The sequence below is a fragment of the Danio aesculapii genome, chromosome 9 (genome assembly GCF_903798145.1).
Source record: "Danio aesculapii chromosome 9, fDanAes4.1, whole genome shotgun sequence".
NCBI classification, from domain to species: domain Eukaryota; kingdom Metazoa; phylum Chordata; class Actinopteri; order Cypriniformes; family Danionidae; genus Danio; species Danio aesculapii.
The window spans coordinates 30,422,919-30,434,988 of NC_079443.1; the positions used below are offsets into that span (position 1 = coordinate 30,422,919).

At 35.0% G+C, this 12,070-nt stretch overlaps 1 protein-coding gene across 1 annotated transcript in view; it reads right to left on the minus strand.

Annotated features, from left to right (window-relative positions):
• hs6st3b (heparan sulfate 6-O-sulfotransferase 3b) overlaps positions 1 to 12,070 on the minus strand; it is a 104,984-nt gene that overhangs the window by 77,670 nt on the left and 15,244 nt on the right. The window lies entirely within an intron of this gene.

The following is a 12,070-nucleotide window of genomic DNA, read 5'->3' on the forward strand; positions in this document are numbered from 1 at the left end:
TGAAAAGATTCTTGATAATTGTACACAACAAAAGTCAAGACTTCTGTACAAGAGATTTCCATTTCATGTAAGTAATTATACATAACAATGCACAGTTATACAAATCAAGTTCTAATATTTAGACACTATGACTTATTATGAAACTGAAGCATTGTTTAGTCCTTGTAAAGAAATCAGCCTGATATTGACAACTTCATCAATGTTGAAAACTTCAAGCTGGCCATCTACACCAGTCTTTAATGAATACCTGCTTGAATTTCCTGTATATGAGTCTGGCAACAAATCCATTCACGTCTGCAGAGCTAAAGAATTAATTCATCACACAATTAAAGCTAAACACATTTTGCATGACCGACCACACTGCAGGAAAGTGGCTTTTAACCGCTGTTCCCAACATGAAGCCAACTTTCCCCACTGAGACACACACATAAAACACCTTCTTATCAGACTACACTTTCCTTTGTGATGATTACATAAACACAACACTGTTTGTTCCATAATAATGATAAAAGCTGAATTGCTGCTCTGCAATGTTATATACAGTCTGGTACATAGTGTTCAATTCATCATTCTAGTCTCACTCTCTAATATGAAACCACACTGTTTTAGCATCTGTAAAACCTCCATCACTATCCATACTTTTACATTTTTTACATTTCACACAGACACCAAAACACAATTTCATTATTATTAGGTTTTGAGTCAGTTATTTCAAACTTTGTCTGTATTCTTTCAGTCAGAAATGTTTATATTTGCAAACATTATTTTGCACTTAATTCAGTCAGGTTTCTATATGCACAAGAAGTCTGACCACAGCCAGCGCACCACAGTGATTTGATCTCACCATCATTCAGTCTGTATGAAAGACATGAAGACACAGAACAAACTAAGACAAGCTAAATCCAGCAGATATGTGGCAGCATCTTCAAGACAACTACCTGCAAAGCTAGCTGGAAAACTACATGCAAGCTAGGAAATAGCAGTTTTATACACAAAAGGTGATTGGAACAAATGTGTCCCTGGACCACAAAACTAGTCATAAGTGTATTTTAATAAACATCACCTGAAAGCTGTTTAAATAAGCATTCACAAAACTTATTTAGGAAAGAACAATATTTGGCCAAGATATGATTAATTGAAAATCTGGAATCAAAAAATTCAACAACAAATAAATTAACTGAAAAATGCCTTTCAAATCCTTTTTATAGTCTGTGCACTGAGCAATGCACAAAATATGTAAAAGATTTTGATATATTTACAGTAGAAATTTGACAAAATGATTTAATAGAAAATCTGATATTGCAATATTGAATTTTTTGGTGATATATATATTGCAATATGAATACAATTTAACCAGATGGTTTGAGTCTAGGCATGGGCTGGTATAAGATTCTGATGGTATGATAACCTTGGATAAAAATCATGGTTTTACAGTTTCACAGTATTGTGATTGCTGCTCTAAAATATAGATTTGTTAAATTTCTGGGTAAAAAAACTATAAAAATTCCCCTTCTAACACAAAATATTTTATTTTGAAAATCAGTTCAAATATTTTGGAGCAGTACACATGTCAGGCTAAATAGTTCAAATGAATCATCGACTTCTGCTGTTCTCAGTTTCAAAAACAGATTTCATTACAACTTAAAATGGCATCTTTGAATATCTTTTCTGCTGGACATACTGTTGTCCTAAAAAAAAAACGTAAAAAAAAACCTTACATATACTGTGGGAACTGTATAGCAGAAAATTTTGACTTTTCCAAACCGTGGTATAGGGGAGAGCGGGCACAAAGTAACACTTTTTGGTTTTGGTCAAATAATGAACAAAGTAATTCGGTTAGACAAACCATATTTATTTACCAACAACACACAAGCCTCTCCTACAAATGAGCACAGGAATTATGATCGCCGGACCCATGGTTTCTGTGCAGTATTGCTAAAAGTGCCAGTAGTAAAAATGTTACTATTTACCCCACCTGCAGGGCAAGTTGTAACAGACAGGGGGTTAGTTGTAACACATGCTTACAAAGGCAGATTTCACACAGTTAATTTAATTTCTGTTTACTTTAAATAAGAGCTAGACTTCCTCAGTAATTGGCTCATTTCTTCTTTATTCTACATAGCACAGTATGTTTATGTATTCATTTGTTTATTGGATAAAATCATTTGAATCTATTTACATTATTATCCATTTATCTATTATTATACAATGCATTTATTTGCATTATTAGCAATAAAATATATTTTTTTTTCTATTAAAACAACTAATTTAAAAACATTTCATTTAAAAAGTTCTCAACATTACACTCAAAATTCAAAAACTACACCCTGTTACAACTAACCCCACTGTGTCATGTTTTCCTCAAAACTGTCTGGCAGTCACAGTGTGTTTCTTACATCTTTCAAAATGGTTTCATCTTTTAGCCTAGAAGACAGTGATTAAAACAATATACGATTTTACACACATACTTTCACAGATTTTTTTTAAATGAAAAAATATCGAGTATGATAAAAAATACTTTTATGCTGCAAAAATGGTTTCTCCTGTGTTTCTCATCCAAATTTCGCAGAAATTTTTCAATAATTGGCAATTATGAAAACCTTAGAAGCAAGCCATGGTTAACCCTGAGCAAATACCTTAAAACTCCGTGTTACGTTTAACCCCTGTTACTTTGTGCGCCGCGCTCCCTTACCTTGAAAACACTTACTTACATTTTTTTCTTGTTTCTTTTCCAAATATCTAAAAAATTCTTAAATTAAGTAAAAATGTTGTTTTGTTTTCATTTTCTAAAGTAATGGGTCAAATTTAAAGTGAGTTTTCCCTTAAAACAAGCAAAATAATCTGCCATTGGGCTGAGTAAAATAATCTTGTTTTCAAATCAAAGACAAAAATTCTAGGTAGGAAAAACATTTTTGCAGTGCAAATGTAAAGCAACCCTAAATAGTCTTCATCATAAAAAAATTAAATACAAATCTTTGTTACACCTTCAAGCATCATAATTTTTCATGCCCAAACTCCCTTGAAACGCTCAAAGTCACAGGTCTTAAAAACACATGCAAAAATAAACTTTCACTCTATTATGGCTAAACTTTAAAGTGACTCCACAATTCACTTGTGTTCTGTGGATCCTGGTTAACTATCATTCAGACTCAACATTACACATTCTGTGATGTGACTATTGGGAATGTGCATATTGTGATATCGATGACCCGGAAGACCAGGGTCACAAATGTTGATTAATTTAGCTAAAAGGTAATAGACAAAGAAAATCAATTTATGATGGGGCGACACGGTGGCAAAGTGGGTAGTGCTGTTGCCTCACAGCACGAAGGTTGCTTGTTCAAGCCACGACTGGGTCAGTTGGCATTTCTGTGTGGAGTTTGCATGTTCTCCCCGTATTCGCGTGGGTTTCCTCCGGGTGCTCTGGTTTTTCCCACAGTCCAAAGACATACGCTATAGGTGAATTGAATAAACTAAATTGGTCGTAATGTATGTGCGTGAATGCAAGTGTGTATGGGTGTTTCCCAGGTTGCGGCTAGAAGGGCATCCACTGCGTAATAACATGTGCTGGATAAGTTGGCTGTTCATTCTGCTGTGGCGACCCTTGATTAAAAAAGGGACAAAGCCGAAAAGAATATGAATGAATGAATCTATTTATGGCATTATTTCTGAAAGCATTTACACAAATACTTAAAACAGCAATGTATCTTTGGAGGTAGGTTTCTCAGAGTGTCTTGAAATATTGCTTTAGAGTATAGGGTGCAGCCATTTGCTTGCTGTACGTTCTGCAGATTTAAACTCATGCCAGTGGTTTCAGACTTAATTCTGATGCCTGAATGCATTATGTTTGCCTTTTCATGAAAAAACATCTTTTACATTTCTTCTCTATTTTTCTCTGTCTCTACATGTGATAAACTGAATATTGATAGTTGTCAATCTGTGTTTGAATGGATGAACATGAGAGGCCAGAGTATTTGTTGGTGATATACAGCCAGCCTCACCTCAAACATATAAATCATTATTAAATAAAATATTTTATTGTACGCAAACTTCCAAGTCAACCTTTGAAGTTTCCAAATTAGGGCATATAGTATGTAGCCTTGATTAAAAAAGAGGGTGGAAAAGAAAAACCCTTAATTCCAAAAATAAAAATGATCAAAAAGCTGTTTTTATTTTTAAAATAAAACATTCCCACTAATTATTATTATGCAGAGATAAAAGTAAAGAGATCCCACGATACCACAAGCAGGAATTTAGCTAGTGATAGTGCCAAGCTTATTTCTTTCCTTCTATTCTGGAGTGTACCATGCGGAGCAATTAGTGTTATGATTTTACATCTCAACACTGAAAAAACTACAGAATCTCCTTCATTATCTTGATACAGACGCGTTATTTTAAACCACAGTTTAACCATTTTGAACTCATTATTGGTTTAATATAAACTGAATGAAAACATCACCCGTCATGAGAAGAATCAAATATTAGCGCATTTTGTTTTTTGACTTGTCATTAAGGGTAAAAAAAACTTTCAATACTATACTATTTAATACAGTAAAATACTTCAGGCAAAGGAAAATTCCACTTTAAAAAAAAAAGGAGAGTATAGTTAGCAATATTGGCCTGGAAAATAGTCATTCTTAATTTTTCGTCGGTTTTATTACACAATGTAACTACAAGGTGAGTCAAGCAAAACAGTTTAAACGAAATGCTAATGGTCAAATCTGATTCAATTCATTACGCTAGGCTAAGCTAAGCTAAGCTAAGCTAAAAGTGACCCCAAATGAACAGGAAATCGGCTTAAAATCTATCTAAAAATGATTCAAGTCAACTGTTTAAAAGCTAGGAGACTTGTATAATTATACATTTTCAAAAAAAAAAAAAAAGGTGGAATGTATCTTTAAACAATCCAAATTTCCTTTGTTAAAAATATTCATTTCTCAAATAAGGAGCCTGTCGGTCACACGCTTCGAATGTTATCACTCAATTGAATGGGCATTATCAGTGGTCATCAGCTGATAGACATGGGCCAGTAGGGGTATCATCAATCCACATGGTTAATCAGCTTTACTAATAGAGAAGGCTCCAGATCCAGATCTGTTTTTACATTACTATGATGATTGGGTTAAGGGTTGGGGTAGGGGTTGGACGTTATTAAAATACAATTTAAAAAAATGTAATAAATATTGTAAATATTTCCCGTTAACTTCTGGCCACAGCCGTAAGTGATCTATAGCTGATTAACCATGTTAATGGAGGGTAACTACTAGTAGGTGCAGAAGGCCCCTACTGGCCCATATCTATCAGCTGATAGCCACTGATAACGCCCATTTAATCAAGTTATAACATTGAAATCGGCTGCGTAGATTGTGTATGAAACTTTGCAACTTCTTTGATGACAAAATCAAACAACTGACTCAAACATAAAGACACAAACCTGATACATTTCAAGAAATGCTGTACTTACTTCAGGCAACCATATTAAACGGTCATGTAAATGTAATCTGTATCACATAGTCGCACTATTTATAAACATGCAAATTTAAGATGCAATCTGGACAGCAATCTGCTCAGTGAGATCATAGCCTGTTCTCAAGCACTGAGCTCTCACATTCATAACCACTCAACACATATCATCAAAACATAAAAAAAACACCTAAGAAATTTTAAAACTTTTTTTTAATGACGGCGCAACTAGATGTGACGAAATCAAAAATGAGATCTCTTTAATAGCTTATTTATTTCTCCTAGACAGCTTTAAGATTATTGGATGCTTTAAAATAAGGCTTCTTCTTATATTTCAATACTTTTTTATTTAATAAAGCTTTAAAAGATCACTGGCACAGTGGTTAGCACTGTCACCTCACAGCAAGAAGGTCACTGGTTTGAGCTGGGTCAGTTGGCATGTCTGTGTGGAGTTTGCATGTTCTCCTCATGTTCATGTGGGTTTCCTGCGGGTGCTCCGGTTTCCCCCACAAGTCCAAAGACATGCGTTAGGTGAATTGGGTAAACTAAATTGTCCGTAGTGTAAGTGTATGTTCTGGTCCTCCAGGTTGGGGCTTGAGCGTTGGGCTAACAACCCACCTCATAAAAATTAGATGTTACGAAACACCAACATGGTGCGGCTAAATATCAACTTAGATATAAACTGCCCTGGGAGAAAGTAAGTAAGAATGAAAGATCAAATATGCTTAACATACACTCATAAAATGATGTCCACTACATGTTTAAACTACTGAATCAACACTCAATTCTTGAGTTTTTTGTGTCAACTTAATTGCTTTATGTTCAACCTGCTTAAAATTCTAAAACCAATTAAGTTAACTTAATCAATTTGTGTTGGGACAACATGAAGCAATTGTGTGGAACCCAGCCTTTTTTGCAGTGCAAGTGGCCTGGGAAATCACACCTTTCTATTTCTTACCTATTTAGAAAGAAATAAAGCTGAAAGACATTCTAGGTCTGTCAATCATTTTGAGTGTTCTGCCTTTTCACATATCTTTGGATAGCCGGATTAAAATAAAAGATGGGACAGGGGGGATATAATAAGGACTGCTTAGGTTGCATTTCATGTAACAAAATAAGAAGATGGGGCAGTTCATTCGTTTTCTTTTTGGCTTAGTCCCTGTATTAATCTGGGGTCGCCACAGCGGAATGAACCGCCAACTTATTCAGCATATGTTTTACGCAGTGGATGCCCTTCCAGCCGCAACCCATCACTGGGAAACACCCATACACTCTCATTCACACACATAAACTACAGACAATTTAGCTTACCCAATTCACCTGTACCGCATGTCTTTGGCCTTGTGGGGGAAACCGGAGCACCCGGAGGAAACCCATGCGAACACGGGGAGAACATGCAAACTCCACACAGAAATGCCAACTGACCCAGCGGGACTCGAATCAGCGACCTTTTTGCTGTGAGGCGACAGAGCTACCCACTACCCGCTGGGTCAGTTGGCATTTCTGTGTACATGTTTTTCCTCATGTTTGCATGGGTTTCCTCCAGTTGCTCCTGTTTCCCCCACAGTCCAAAGACTTGCCCTAGTTGGATGAACTATACTGGCCGTAGTGTATGTGTGTGAATGTGTGTATGGATGTTTCCCAGTACTGGGTTACAGCTGGAAGGGCATGCGCTTTGTAAAACATATGCAGGATTAGCTGGCGGTTCATTCTGCAGTGGCAACCCCTGACGAATAAAGGGACTAAACCAAAGGAAAATGAATGAATACATTTTCAACACAACTTTTTTTTCAACTTTTATTTTAAAGAAATATTTTAAGCCATTAAGGTTGATAACTACATCATTAACAACTGTATAAAGTTGAAAAAAAATATTCTAAACACAAAAGACTAGCAGAGTCCACACCTATAATGGCAACAGCACCAATAAATAATATCAGCTGAATCTTTTTTAAAAGGGCTTATGATAAAATAAACGATTAAAAACACTGACATCTGTGTGAGTGAGCGTGTGCCAGGACTGCATATTTAAACAGAATGCTAATGCAGGTTGTTCTTTCAAAATTCATTCCACTGTTCTTTAGCCTTTAAAGAACTGCAAAATGGTCTGAGGAACAGTACAAGTCGATCAGCTAAAGGTCTGCCTGTTCGGGTGTAATGAAGGTGACTTTTATTTTGGCCCTTTCCCAGCATTTGCTGCCCACTCGCCACCTCATTTACCTGTCAGTGGGGCAATGCCAAAAAAGGAAATATGACATTTCAGCGTGTGCCAATGATGAATCACGCTAGTAGTGACTTACTTTATACAGATACCTTTTGGTCAGGCCTGACTGATCACGGTTGAAAAATAACACGCAGGAAGCCTCCGAGCTGGCATTTTCCTTGTCACAGTTTGATCTGTCAATCTGTCAAGTAAACAGGGGCTTCGGGAGAAAGCAGAGAAAAGCCCTGTTTAGAGCAACACTGACATCTGCAATGCTAAGTTTGCACTGCTCTGGCATCTTTCCAAAATAAAAGATGAAGAAAAAACAAGACTCACTGGTATAGACTTTATCACGCAATATGAGGTATTATCTTATGATGGAAAGACTGTTCCTCTAGCATTAAACCATAATCATCGCTGAACAAGCACTGGCTCTTCTCTGTGTCTGCTCTATTGCTAGAAAGACACTTAGAGATCTTATTGCAGATACTTGAGACTCTTGTAAGTATTTCTGGTGGATCCCCGGAATAGACTCTGAATCTAGTAACTATACTGCACTGTGAAATCTCCAAAATAGACTATTTAACACAGGAAATAATTTTAACCCACACTGAGACTGTTTGCGCAGAGAAAATCTAGTTTATCCTCCTAGAATATTAGTTCCCCTACACAAAAAACACACACCTTATACCTTAAATATCACATTCTATCACAAATTAATAATTCATATATAATATTTAATATTCTGCTTTAATCCTGCACCCATGTACCTTCACTGTTACTGCAAACTCCATTTATATACACTGAAGCTAATTTGCACAGTTAGCATAATCTGCAAAGCTCTTTTTGTACATGGCAGATTTCACATAATCACACATACACTGTATGAACAAACTGATGATGGCAGCTCAATAATTATATAAACAGCAGTAATAGCAGGCAGTCTGTTCTCACTGTAAAAAATGCATATACAGTAGTCTGTTTTTCCAGTGGGAACTAAACTGTGATTCTCTGCAGGCCTCACCTCCATGTGTGACTCATCTGTTATCAGATCCATGTCTATGTTTAACATCATCACATTGTGCTCAGCTTGAACCTGAGGAACTTCAGCTATATGGTGATTATGAGGACTTCGGTGCCATATAAAACATGCTTCGTCATTATATGATCCAGAAAGAACTTTAAAGACCAGGAAAATATGGAACTTTTCACACTGAAATCAAATTATCAGGTTCACTCATTTGAGATTTCAAGCCTGTACCTCTGTAAAAACTGTATGCTTAAAACTGCTTAACATTAACGCGTTCCTGTCTTGATTATAAACAATAAATCTTCGTATAATGAGAAACATTGTTGTATATCAACCAGAGAATCATTTTTTGCTCATAATATTTAGACAAATGTCACGTTTTTATTTATTTAATTTTGTGGGGTTTTCTTAATTGGTTGAATAGCTCATCAGAAGATTAATAAATCATGAGAGGTTATGCAGTTATGGAATTTATTGGTTGGTAAACAACTGGATTTTGTGTCAATGAAAAAAATTGTATATCTACATACCTATTGTAACGATGTAACGATTCACCGTGAGCCGGTTGAAAATCGATTCATATATGTGACGATTCAAACATGATACATGTTTTGAACAAAGGGGTCGCTGTGGTTACAGTCGCAAGCTAATTTTACCTGCACATCAGCTGGGAACAAGAGGTGGGGTGGCAGATTAAAATGACAGCAGTGAGGTGTGCCAGACAAAACACAAACTGCGTGCAAATACTACACTAACAGAACAACAAATATGATGCACATAAACCATCAGCACAGTGAAAAACCACTGTCACAGCTGTCTATATTAAAAAAAACTCTTAATAAGCCAAATCATGCAGACCAGATGATTTACAGCTCCGTTTGCTCAGTGATTTCATAGCGTAAGAGTGAAGATGTTTTTCAGACTGAAAGAGAAAGTTGTTCTGTTACAGAAGCCGGTAATAGATTATTTTTACCCTCTGTTGATGCATATTTTAATAATTTGCTTATAATTATTGAATATTTAAAAATGTTCAGGATGATCTCTTTTAAAGTGTATCACACTGATACTTATACTAATTAATCACACAAGTAATATTATTTATTCACCTTCATAATCATGTTCAACTCCTGTCTCTATCATACTATATAATTAGTAATTTCATAATCAGTATTTTATGCCAGTAGCCAGACCCTCTGGAGCAGAGTGCCTACTGACCACCTCTGTACACGCTGCTCTCTGGTTTAGGAAAGGCTTTCCTCTCCACACCAGCCATCTCAATCCCCAGTCAAAGAGTTTTTCAGCAGGGGACATTGCAAATGTGCAAAGACCTCAGCTTATGCCAGAAAACACAGATATGCTTATATTTCTTTTAAAAATGTAGAATCCCAGCACAGCCACAGTTTTAGTTTGTTTATATTAATGAGTCTTCTTTAGTTTGTATTATTATTATTATTTGGAAATTGTTTTTAAAACATCAATTTAGTTATGGCAGAAAATTTAATATTTTGCAAAAAAGTGCAGCATTTAAGAAAAAACGAAAGGGCTCTTCTCCTTAAATTTGTTTCAAATAATTTTGTTTAAAAATCGTGACTAAATCGTATTGTGAGATTAGTATCATGAATCGTATCGAATCGTGAGTCAGGTAAATCGTTACATCCCTATAGCTCTATAAAATACATTTTTGAAATGAAATATATATTTAACTTCAAATTTCACACACCAACATATATTTCAAAATGTATTTTGAGAAGATTATTTTGAAGGAAATAGTACAGAATGTAGATGGAGAAAGTATCCATTATAAATGCAAACGATTCAGAAGAATTAAATTCCAATATAGTTTAGCATAACAGAAATATAATGTACAATTATGTGCAAATTATGTATAGATATACAGTATAGCTGTGTTTTTTGTTGATTTTTTTATATTTCCCAATCTACTGGTGTCAAAGCACCTCATTACTAGAGCCCAGTCAATAATGGGTAAATCCTTTCTTTCTTAAAATGTCTATTCATTTTATATCTCACATTGTAACCTGGCATGTGTTTTATACTATCTCTTTTCTACAAGGTAAATAACAGAAATATTGGATTTATCAATCTTATTACCTTTAAACTGAGTATTTGGTTTATGCATGAACATACCAAATCAACAAAAAAATGTAAAAGCTCTCCCATGACTTTACATCATCTTTTCATTACCTTAAAGATCTTACATACTGTCCATTTTTGCTACGTTTGCCTTCATAGTAATACTTTTTACATGAATAAATGAAAGAGATGCACTGTAACTTTAAACTCAATGGGGTTTTGCAGATACTGTCATCTCACCATCTGCAGAGAAAAAGTTGCCACTCAATTACACCAAAAATGATGGCATAAAGGCATCTTAGAAGATTGTGAAGAGATTTCACTGAATCTCGCTGTTCATTGCATCTATTTCTTCTTTATTTTTGTCCTTTATCATATATCCAAGCTCAGTGGCAATTGTTATAGATTAATCTATTCATTTAATAAATGTTATTAAAGCAGTGCTATTGTTGTACAATATCACATGAATATAAAAACATAAAGGTACTGTACTGTTGGGAATTTTCTGTGATTTGTGTGATGTTTTTTTTTTACATAGCCAACAAGATATCAGAGCAGACATATAAATGAATAAATCACATATTAATAAATTGCATATAAAAGCATATTAATAATATACCAATCCTAAAATATTAAAAGTTCATATCACCATTAAGGTCAATTTAACGGAAAGTTCTTTATTGTTACAAGCCAAATAACACTTTGCTCTTTAGAAACATTTCTTCTACAAGTGTGGTTTAAGCTATATTGTAGAGTCATTTGTGCTATAGCAGCATTTTTTGACAGCAGTGTCAAAAGAGCTGAGTGTCTGCTCTGGCAAGACCTGTCTTATTACACTGAGTAGCTTTCACAATGCAAGCCTCGACCACTCAGGATTTATAAAGATTTTCATCAACACGAAGAGATGCAGCTACAATTCCTGTCCTTAGGACTGATGATGTCAGATCTGACTTGTTGTGAGGCAGCAAAACATTTGTTAACTATTTTAGGGGAAGGAATGAAGCTGTACACAGTGAAATTTACTGTACAAATGAAGGATACTGCATGTGTTTCTAATCACAAGTTATATTATTTCTCTTTCTCATTCATGGACTAAAAATTAAAAATGTGAGATTAATTTATAATGAGAACACATTACAAGAATATACGCACCTATAATCAGCAGACAGAAAACCGGTTGGTGTGTACATGCAGAGCAAAATCTGTGTAATCTAAAAGACATCTGTGATGATATGTAATGCTTAGGTTATGCACTTTTAACCCTGATTACAACCCTGCAGCAG